The 9868-nt window shown below is 50.0% G+C and overlaps 1 pseudogene; it reads right to left on the bottom strand.

Moving 5' to 3' along the window:
* The window catches only part of LOC112632383, an 11272-nt pseudogene extending 6533 nt beyond the window's left edge, over positions 1-4739 (bottom strand).
* Positions 4740-9868: the final 5129 nt, after the last annotated feature.

Genomic DNA, 9868 nt, shown 5'->3' with positions numbered 1-9868 from the left:
ATTGCCCTAGCCAGAACTTCCAACACTATGTTGAATAGGAGTGGTGAGAGAGGGCATCCCTGTCTTGTGCCAGTTTTCAAAGGGAATTTTTCCAGTTTTTGCCTATTCAGTATGATATTGGCTGTGAGTTTGTCATAAATAGCTCTTATTATTTTGAGGTACGTTCCATCAATACCGAATTTATTGAGCGTTTTTAGCATGAAGGGCTGTTGAATTTTGTCAAAAGCCTTTTCTGCATCTATTGAGATAATCATGTGGTTCTTGTCTTTGGTTCTGTTTATATGCTGGATTATGTTTATTGATTTGCGAATGTTGAACCAGCCTTGCATCCCAGGGATGAAGCCCACTTGATCATGGTGGATAAGCTTTTTGATGTGTTGTTGAATCCGGTTTGCCAGTATTTTATTGAGGATTTTTGCATCGATGTTCATCAGGGATATTGGTCTAAAATTCTCTTTTTTTGTTGTGTCTCTGCCAGGCTTTGGTATCAGGATGATGTTGGCCTCATAAAATGAGTTAGGGAGGATTCCCTCTTTTTCTATTGATTGGAATAGTTTCAGAAGGAATGGTACCAACTCCTCCTTATACCTCTGGTAGAATTCAGCTGTGAATCCATCTGGTCCTGGACTTTTTTTGGTTGGTAGGCTATTAATTATTGCCTCAATTTCAGAGCCTACTATTGGTCTATTCAGGGATTCAACTTCTTCCTGGTTTAGTCTTGGAAGAGTGTAAGTGTCCAGGAAATTATCCATTTCTTCTAGGTTTTCCAGTTTATTTGCGTAGAGGCGTTTATAGTATTCTCTGATGGTAGTTTGTATTTCTGTGGGGTCGGTGGTGATATCCCCTTTATCATTTTTAATTGCGTCGATTTGATTCTTCTCTCTTTTCTTCTTTATTAGTCTTGCTAGTGGTCTGTCAATTTTGTTGATCTTTTCAAAAAACCAACTCCTGGATTCATTGATTTTTTTGGAGGGTTTTTTGTGTCTCTATCTCCTTCAGTTCTGCTCTGATCTTAGTTATTTCTTGCCTTCTGCTAGCTTTGGAATGTGTTTGCTCTTGCTTCTCTAGTTCTTTTAATTGTGATGTTAGAGTGTCAATTTTTGATCTTTCCTGCTTTCTCTTGTGGGCATTTAGTGCTATAAATTTCCCTCTACACACTGCTTTAAATGTGTCCCAGAGATTCTGGTATGTTGTATCTTTGTTCTCATTGGTTTCAAAGAACATCTTTATTTCTGCCTTCATTTTGTTATGTACCCAGTAGTCATTCAGGAGCAGATTGTTCAGTTTCCATGTAGTTGAGCGGTTTTGATTGAGTTTCTTAGTCCTGAGTTCTAGTTTGATTGCACTGTGGTCTGAGAGACAGTTTGTTATAATTTCTGTTCTTGTACATTTGCTGAGGAGTGCTTTACTTCCAATTATGTGGTCAATTTTGGAGTAAGTACAATGTGGTGCTGAGAAGAATGTATAGTCTGTTGATTTGGGGTGGAGAGTTCTATAGATGTCTATTAGGTCTGCTTGCTGCAGAGATGAGTTCAATTCCTGGATATCCTTGTTAACTTTCTGTCTTGTTGATCTGTCTAATGTTGACAGTGGAGTGTTGAAGTCTCCCATTATTATTGTATGGGAGTCTAAGTCTCTTTGTAAGTCTCTAAGGACTTGCTTTATGAATCTGGGTGCTCCTGTATTGGGTGCATATATATTTAGGATAGTTAGCTCTTCCTGTTGAATTGATCCCTTTACCATTATGTAATGGCCTTCTTTGTCTCTTTTGATCTTTGATGGTTTAAAGTCTGTTTTATCAGAGACTAGGATTGCAACCCCCGCTTTTTTTTGTTCTCCATTTGCTTGGTAAATCTTCCTCCATCCCTTTATTTTGAGCCTATGTATGTCTCTGCATGTGAGATGGGTCTCCTGAATACAGCAGACTGATGGGTCTTGACTCTTTCTCCAGTTTGCCAGTCTGTGTCTTTTCATTGGAGCATTTAGTCCATTTACATTTAAGGTTAAGATTGTTATGTGTGAACTTGATCCTGCCATTATGATATTAACTGGTTATTTTGCTCGTTAGTTGATGCAGTTTCTTCCTAGCCTCGATGGTCTTTACATTTTGGCATGATTTTGCAATGGCTGGTACCGGTTGTTCCTTTCCATGTTGAGTGCTTCCTTCAGGGTCTCTTGTAAGGCAGGCCTAGTGGTGACAAAATCTCTAAGCATTTGCTTATCTGTAAAGGATTTTATTTCTCCTTCACTTATGAAACTTAGTTTGGCTGGATATGAAATTCTGGGTTTAAAATTCTTTTCTTTAAGAATGTTGAATATTGGCCCCCACTCTCTTCTGGCTTGTAGAGTTTCTGCCGAGAGATCTGCTGTGAGTCTGATGGGCTTCCCTTTGTGGGTAACCCGACCTTTCTCTCTGGCTGCCCTTAAGATTTTTTCCTTCATTTCAACTTTGGTGAATCTGGCAATGATGTGTCTTGGAGTTGCTCTTCTCGAGGAGTATCTTTGTGGCGTTCTCTGTATTTCCTGGATTTGAATGTTGGCCTGCCCTACTAGGTTGGGGAAGTTCTCCTGGATGATATCCTGAAGAGTGTTTTCCAACTTGGTTCCATTTTCCCCCTCACTTTCAGGCACCCCAATCAGACGTAGATTTGGTCTTTTTACATAATCCCATACTTCTTGCAGGCTTTGTTCATTTCTTTTTCTTCTTTTTTCTTTTGGTTTCTCTTCTCGCTTCATTTCATTCATTTGATCCTCAATCGCTGATACTCTTTCTTCCAGTTGATCGAGTCGGTTACTGAAGCTTGTGCATTTGTCACGTATTTCTCGTGTCATGGTTTTCATCTCTTTCATTTCGTTTATGACCTTCTCTGCATTAATTACTCTAGCCGTCAATTCTTCCACTTTTTTTTTCAAGATTTTTAGTTTCTTTGCGCTGGGTACGTAATTCCTCCTTTAGCTCTGAGAAATTTGATGGACTGAAGCCTTCTTCTCTCATCTCGTCAAAGTCATTCTCCGTCCAGCTTTGATCCATTGCTGGCGATGAGCTGCGCTCCTTTGCCGGGGGAGATGTGCTCTTATTTTTTGAATTTCCAGCTTTTCTGCCCTGCTTTTTCCCCATCTTTGTGGTTTTATCTGCCTCTGGTCTTTGATGATGGTGATGTACTGATGGGGTTTTGGTGTAGGTGTCCTTCCTGTTTGATAGTTTTCCTTCTAACAGTCAGGACCCTCAGCTGTAGGTCTGTTGGAGATTGCTTGAGGTCCACTCCAGACCCTGTTTGCCTGGGTATCAGCAGCAGAGGCTGCAGAAGATAGAATATTTCTGAACAGCGAGTGTACCTGTCTGATTCTTGCTTTGGAAGCTTCCTCTCAGGGGTGTACTCCACCCTGTGAGGTGTGGGGTGTCAGACTGCCCCTAGTGGGGGATGTCTCCCAGTTAGGCTACTCAGGGGTCAGGGACCCACTTGAGCAGGCAGTCTGTCCCTTCTCAGATCTCAACCTCCATGTTGGGAGATCCACTGCTCTCTTCAAAGCTGTCAGACAGAGTCGTTTGCGTCTGCAGAGCTTTCTGCTGCTTTTTTGTTGTTGTTGTTGTTGTTGTGTAGCTGTGCCCTGTCCCCAGAGGTGGAGTCTACAGAGACAGGCAGGTTTCCTTGAGCTGCTGTGAGCTCCACCCAGTTGGAGCTTCCCAGCAGCTTTGTTTACCTACTTAAGCCTCAGCAATGGCGGGCGCCCCTCCCCCAGCCTCGCTGCTGCCTTGCCGGTAGATCACAGACTGCTGTGCTAGCAATGAGGGAGGCTCCGTGGGCGTGGGACCCTCCCGGCCAGGTGTGGGATATGATCTCCTGGTGTGCCTGTTTGCTTAAAGCGCAATATTGGGGTGGGAGTTACCCGATTTTCCAGGTGTTGTGTGTCTCAGTTCCCCTGGCTAGGAAAAGGGATTCCCTTCCCCCTTGCGCTTCCCAGGTGAGGCGATGCCTCGCCCTGCTTCAGCTCTTGCTGGTCGGGCTGCAGCAGCTGACCAGCACCGATCGTCCGGCACTCCCCAGTGAGATGAACCCAGTACCTCAGTTGAAAATGCAGAAATCACCGGTCTTCTGTGTCGCTGGCGCTGGGAGTTGGAGACTGGAGCTGTTCCTATTCGGCCATCTTGCTCCGCCCTCCAGCTCTTCTCTTAAAAGTCCTTGGCCCAAGACGAAAGTCTTTGATTTCTGAAGGAAACTCAGTCATCCATGACTCTTGCAGTGGGTTTAGATGAATCATCATCTCCTTTGGGCAGTTTTTCTTTCATTCTCTGAGCGCTTTGTTCAAACTCTGTCATTACATTATAGTTAACTGGTCCTTTTGCAGGCATTGGTCTGTTTCCTGTTTCGTGGATCATCTCTGCCCTTACCACTTCTCTGTGTAGATTTAATGAAACCAGATGGCAATGCAGGACCTATTAATAGGCCTTGGAGGAGAATCATCCTGCCTTTTTAATCCAGGAGGAAGGGCTGGTCCCAAAAAGCCATCATCATCGTCCTCCTGATATTTCCTCTGTTTTCTTGCAGTTGGACCTGTGTCATTGTCTCCAGATTCTTGATTTCCTTCTTCATACAAAGAACTACTGTCTTCATCGCTGTCTGATGAATCTGAACTACTACTTTTATAATTAGGGGGCAGAGCTGGTCCTGCAGCAGGGCTTGGGTTCTGCTCTTCTTGAAACCGGGTGGCAGGGCCGGCCTGATCAGGTCCCTTGTCATCTGTGGTGGCGGACACTGGTCACAGATACGAGTCTTCACGTACGTCAAACCTATCCAAAAGGGATCCCGTGAACCACAGCCGTTAATTTATTTTAACTGAATTATGTTAATATATGTCAGGCTGCTGGGGCTGCCATTTGCAAATACCACAGATTGGGTGGCTTAAACAACAAACATTTGTTTTCTTACAGTTCTTCAGGCTGGAAGTCCAAAATCAGGGAGGCAACATGGCCAGGTTCCCGTCGGCTTTGTTTTCCTGGCTGGTAGACAGTGCCTTCTTGCTGTGTCCTGATGTAGGGGAGAGGAGAGAGCTCTCTGCTGTCTTCCTGTGAGGATGTGAATCCCCTTGTGAGGTTACCCCCCCCCTCCCCTTGTAACCTCATCATAACCCTCATCAACTCCCAGAGGCCTCATCTCCCAAACCCATCATCTTGGGTTAGGATTTCAACACATGCATGTTGAGGAAACCCAGTTCAGTTCCCAGCAAAACATTAGTATCTTATATGTTGGGCAGTGAAGTTTAATGTTTTACATTTGTAAGTGGTTGGTCTGTGAATTGACTGTATTGGTTTTGGTTGTCTGGTGCTGGGTAACAAAGCAGTTCCAAACCCAGTGGCCTCCAACTCTGGTTGTATTATCTACTCTCAGCGTGGCCAGGCTAAGTGCAGGCTGGTCTCTGCTCCGTGGTGTCCAGGCCCTCCCTCAGGCTTCTGTTGGCCCGGGCCCTGGATAGGCGTGCCGCCTTCTCCCTCACGTGCCCTCTCTAGTGTGGGGCCTGGGCACCAGGAGGAACGTGGCAGAACCTTCCAGCCCTCTTGGGGCCTGGGCCAGTAACTCGAGGATGTGTCTCCTCCATCCTGTGGGACCCAGCAGGCTCAGGTCCACCCTGCTCCAGGGCAGGGGAGTGGAGGCCCCTTTTGGAGTGGGAGCGCCTCAAGTTGGGGAGGGAAGGAACGCACTCTGTGAGGCCATCTTTCACCATGTCTTTTTCTTCGGACCTTTTTGCCTCATTTGTGTATTTCCCCCCACTCCTTCTCCTTACGGCCACCGGCCCTCTGTTCTGTCAGCTGCAGATGTCCTCTGGGCTGCCCCTTCTCCCTCTGACGTGCTCTGTGGGAGTTGCCGACAGAACTGTGTAACCTAGAAGGCCTCTGGGTTTATGCCAGAGCCACAGGCACCCTCCCCACACCGAGGTTGTACAATTCTTAATGTGGTGTTCTGAGTCTTAACTTGACACACTGTCCTGAGGGCCACCCGGCAGAGTAACAGCACCCAGTGTGTGACTCGGGGGTCGTTACTCAGGTGGGAGCTGGGCACCCCCAGCTGGGCTTGCGTTCCTGTGTGTGAAATTTGGCTTCTCTGTGTCTCTGTTTTCCTCACCTGTAAACTGGGGGTGATGCTGGTTCTGTTAGAATCCCTTGGGATCTTGAGTCCACTGCATCTGGACGCATTGGTGGCTTCTGGAGTGGTTGCGTTTCCTTGTTTAGACAAATTACGTGACTCCAAGTCCCTCCCAGATGTGACTGGTGGCTCCTGGTGCTGGGGAAGTACAGCGCTGGGTGCGGAGCTGCCTGCTGCTTTCCTTCCCCATTTCATCCTGGGCTCTCCGTATGCTGCTGTGCTTTGTCAGGCACATTGCCGGGCTTGGGGTGATTAGGTGGCCTCTGGGCTTCATCACCCTCCAAAGGCCCGGACACTTCCTCACAGTCCCTAGACGAAAGGGAGGACGATCTGGCCCTCTCCGGCTCCCTGCCTAGCTCCTATCCTCCTGACTAGGGCAGTTACTGAGGCCCTGGACTCTGAGGGGTGACAGGGGCCCCACGCTCCATGGAAACCAGGGTGGGAGTTGTCATGGGGGCCACAGGCAGAGGGCCTCACAGGGGGTGGTGGGGATCTCGTGGAACACAGAATCCGAGGCAAGCCTGGAGTACGTAGACTTTGCAGGCTATTCTGCAAGCCCCACCATACATCTCAGCCTGGGCCTGGAGGTGGCAGGTGAAGGCCCCTGGGCAGCTGCTCTGTCCCTGGGAGCCACTGGTACCCATGGCCTGCCCCTTGCGCATCTCATCTGATTCTGGGCCAGGAACCCAAGATGCCCTTGCCTTTGCAACCAAGGTGCCCCACCGTCTTAGCCTCAGACTCCTAAGTACCTCGCCTGATGATTTGTTTACTGCTGGTTGAGAGGCCGCTGCATGTATTTGTAAAGCGGTGCTCCCCAGTGCCTCCTGTGTGCTGGGCATGTGGAGTTGCACAGGGTGCAGCCGAGCTAAGTGGGCCCCTTCCTGAACCGGATGCTGCTGACCACCATCTCCACGCAGTGCGTGCTGAGTTCCATGACAACATGTGCCTGTGCGAGCCCTGCGAGAACTACATGAAGGGCGTCTGCCTGCCGCACTTTGACAGCTCTGTGCCCTTCCTCAGTTCCACCACTGTGCTCTTCTGGCCCATCTACCCCATCAGTGGCCTGCGCTGCTGGTGCCTACCCGGCTTCACCGGCGACTTCTGTGAGACAGAGATCGACCTCTGCTACTCCAACCTATGCAGCGCCAATGGTTGCTGCCACAGCCGCAAGGGCGGCTACACCTGTCAGTGCTTCGAGGACTTCACTAGTAGGTGCCTGGGATCTGTGGGTTGCTGGGCTCACCCTGGCTTTGCACACGTGTCTGCACATCACATGGCTGAGGGTTTCGGGTGGTTTCTTCTGTCCACTTCCTTCCAGGGAATACGGAGGACGGGCGCTGGGTCCAGGTTTGGGCTCCACGAACCTTGAGATGATTTCAGCAATGACACTTTTTTTTTCCTTTCTTGAGACTGAGGCTCGCTCTGTGGCCTAGGCTGGAGTGCAGTGGCGCAGTCTTGGCTCACTGCAACCTCTGCCTCCCAGGTTCAAGCGATTCTCCTGCCTCACCCTCCCAAGTAGCTGGGATTACAGGCACATGCCACCATGCCCAGTTAATTTTTGAATTTTTAGTAGAGATGTTGATCAGGCTGGTTTTGAACTCCTGACCTCAGGTGATTCACTTGGCCTTGGCCTCCAAAAGTGCTGGATTACAGGCGTTAGCCACTGCGCCCAGCCAAAGACCCTATTTCCAAATAAGGTCACTTTCAAGGGTACTGGGAGTTAGGAATTGAGCATATCTTTCTGGGGACACAGCTCAGCATTGGGTGCTCCTTAGTTGGGGAGCTAAGGAGTTTGGGATTCAGGGCTCCCGGCACTTCTTACCAGCCTGGCTGTTGCGTGTCTGCTAGGCCCACAGGCTGCTCCATGGTGGGAGGCAGGCTTCTCTGGTGCGTTTACCTTTGCAAACTCTTAAGCACAGGAGCAGAGGGTTCCCCACGTCCCACCTGGACAGCTTGGAGGTGGGAGAGCTGAACTGGGTGTAGAATGTGAATCAGTGAGGAACAAATGTCTGCACAGAAATGTCTGGTCACGGTTAGAAAAACCTTGCTGTGGTTTGAAGTGCACGTAGTTCCCTGTGACTTTGCAGTCTGCGCTGTTGAGGGGAGACAAGGCTGCCTGGCTGGGCTGGCTGCAGGTCGTGGGCATCTGTGCATGCACCAGAGGGATGCCCCTTCTGCAGACAGATTGTGGGCTCCGTGAAAGCAGGGCTGGACTTGAACCTGGGAGGCACTCACTCACCCCTGCATGAGTCTCCTGTGGCCTTTGTAACATTTCCGCACCCGAGGGGCTTAAGGCAGCACGGATTCATTCTTGCTGTTCTGCAGTCCGGGCATGGGCAGGGCTGCTCCGGGAGGCCCTGGGGAGGGCCTACTGCTCTGCCTTTCTCAGCTTGTGGAGGCTGCCTGGTCCTCAGCCCCTGGTGCCTTCCTCATCCCACTCCGACCCCTGCTTCCACCAGTGCAGCGCCTTCTGCCTCTCACCCTCCCGCCTCCCTCTTACAAGGGAGCCATGTGATGACTTTGGGGTCATACAATAATCCAGGATGATCTCCCCATCTCAAAACCCTTAATCATATCTGCAAAGTACCTTAGGCTATGTGGCGTTACACATCCTTGGCTTTCAGAGATGAGGACGTGGACCCTTTTGAGGTCCATTATTTTGCTAACCACAACCCCGGCATTCAGTTGGCACTTGGTAAATATTTTCCAAAGGCATAAGTAGTGAGCAGGCCTCCCCTTCAGCGCTGTGGTGGGGGCCTGGCCATCCCTGCTGTGACCTGGACTCAGGGCTGCTGGGAGCTGCTGGGGAGTCCAAAGTGAGCCTCTGCCCTAAGAGTAGTGACCCAGATGACCTCGGAGGTGACTGTGCTCTGCTCTCTCATTCCCTGCCGACTACCACTTTCAAGGCATTTCTTTGGTGTGGACGGACAGAGCCGCCTCTGTTCTGCTCCTGGGGGCCAGGGGGCCAGGTTTATCACGCACCGCTGGCCTGCTGGGGCTGGGTGTGGTGGGGTTATACTTACCAGATGGAGCTGGCTGGGTGTAGCGGGGGTAGAGTTTGTATTAACGAGGGCAGTTTGTTCCCCCCAACTCCAAGTGATGATTAAGAATTTGTGCTCATTTTTTCTGGACATTGATTTGTCCCAGGGAACTCTGTCCTGGCCCACACTGGTGTGGCCAGGGGAATTTGAACCGTTGGGGTGCTGTGTAGCCTTTTTCACTCATCATGGATGAGCCTTTTTCCATGATGATGAGTGAGGTTTTCGCTAGCATTCCAGCTGAGCCCAGGCACGCTGCTGTTTGTAATTAGCACGGTTTTCCTGCATGCTGATAGTGTACTGGGACGCCCCTTCCAGCCCTGCTGTGCACAGCTGCCTGGCTCACCTTTTTCGGTTGTCTTTCCGTGTCCAGCAGGAGGTTGGGCAGACCCTGGCCCCGCATCCAGTCCCTGCAACCTGCCTCCCTCCGAGGCATGGCAGGGCCAGCCCTCTCTCTAATGAGGAGCCAAGTTATCAGTGGGGTGCCAGGCTGTGCAGTGCCCTCTCCCCTGGGTGCAGGACCCAGGCTTATCCAACCCAAATGTCCCCACCCAACCCCACTGTCCCTGGACAAGGCTGTTTCCAGGTTGTGCCCACTCCCATGGTCCCTGGAGAAAAGCAACTACCAAGGCCTGAAGGGCACCAGGGAGCCCCACCTGCCCCACCATGGTACTGTCTTCTCGGTGTGTG

This window comes from Theropithecus gelada, chromosome 10 (genome assembly GCF_003255815.1).
Source record: "Theropithecus gelada isolate Dixy chromosome 10, Tgel_1.0, whole genome shotgun sequence".
Taxonomy (NCBI): domain Eukaryota; kingdom Metazoa; phylum Chordata; class Mammalia; order Primates; family Cercopithecidae; genus Theropithecus; species Theropithecus gelada.
This window is presented reverse-complemented; position numbering and strand designations above follow the sequence as displayed.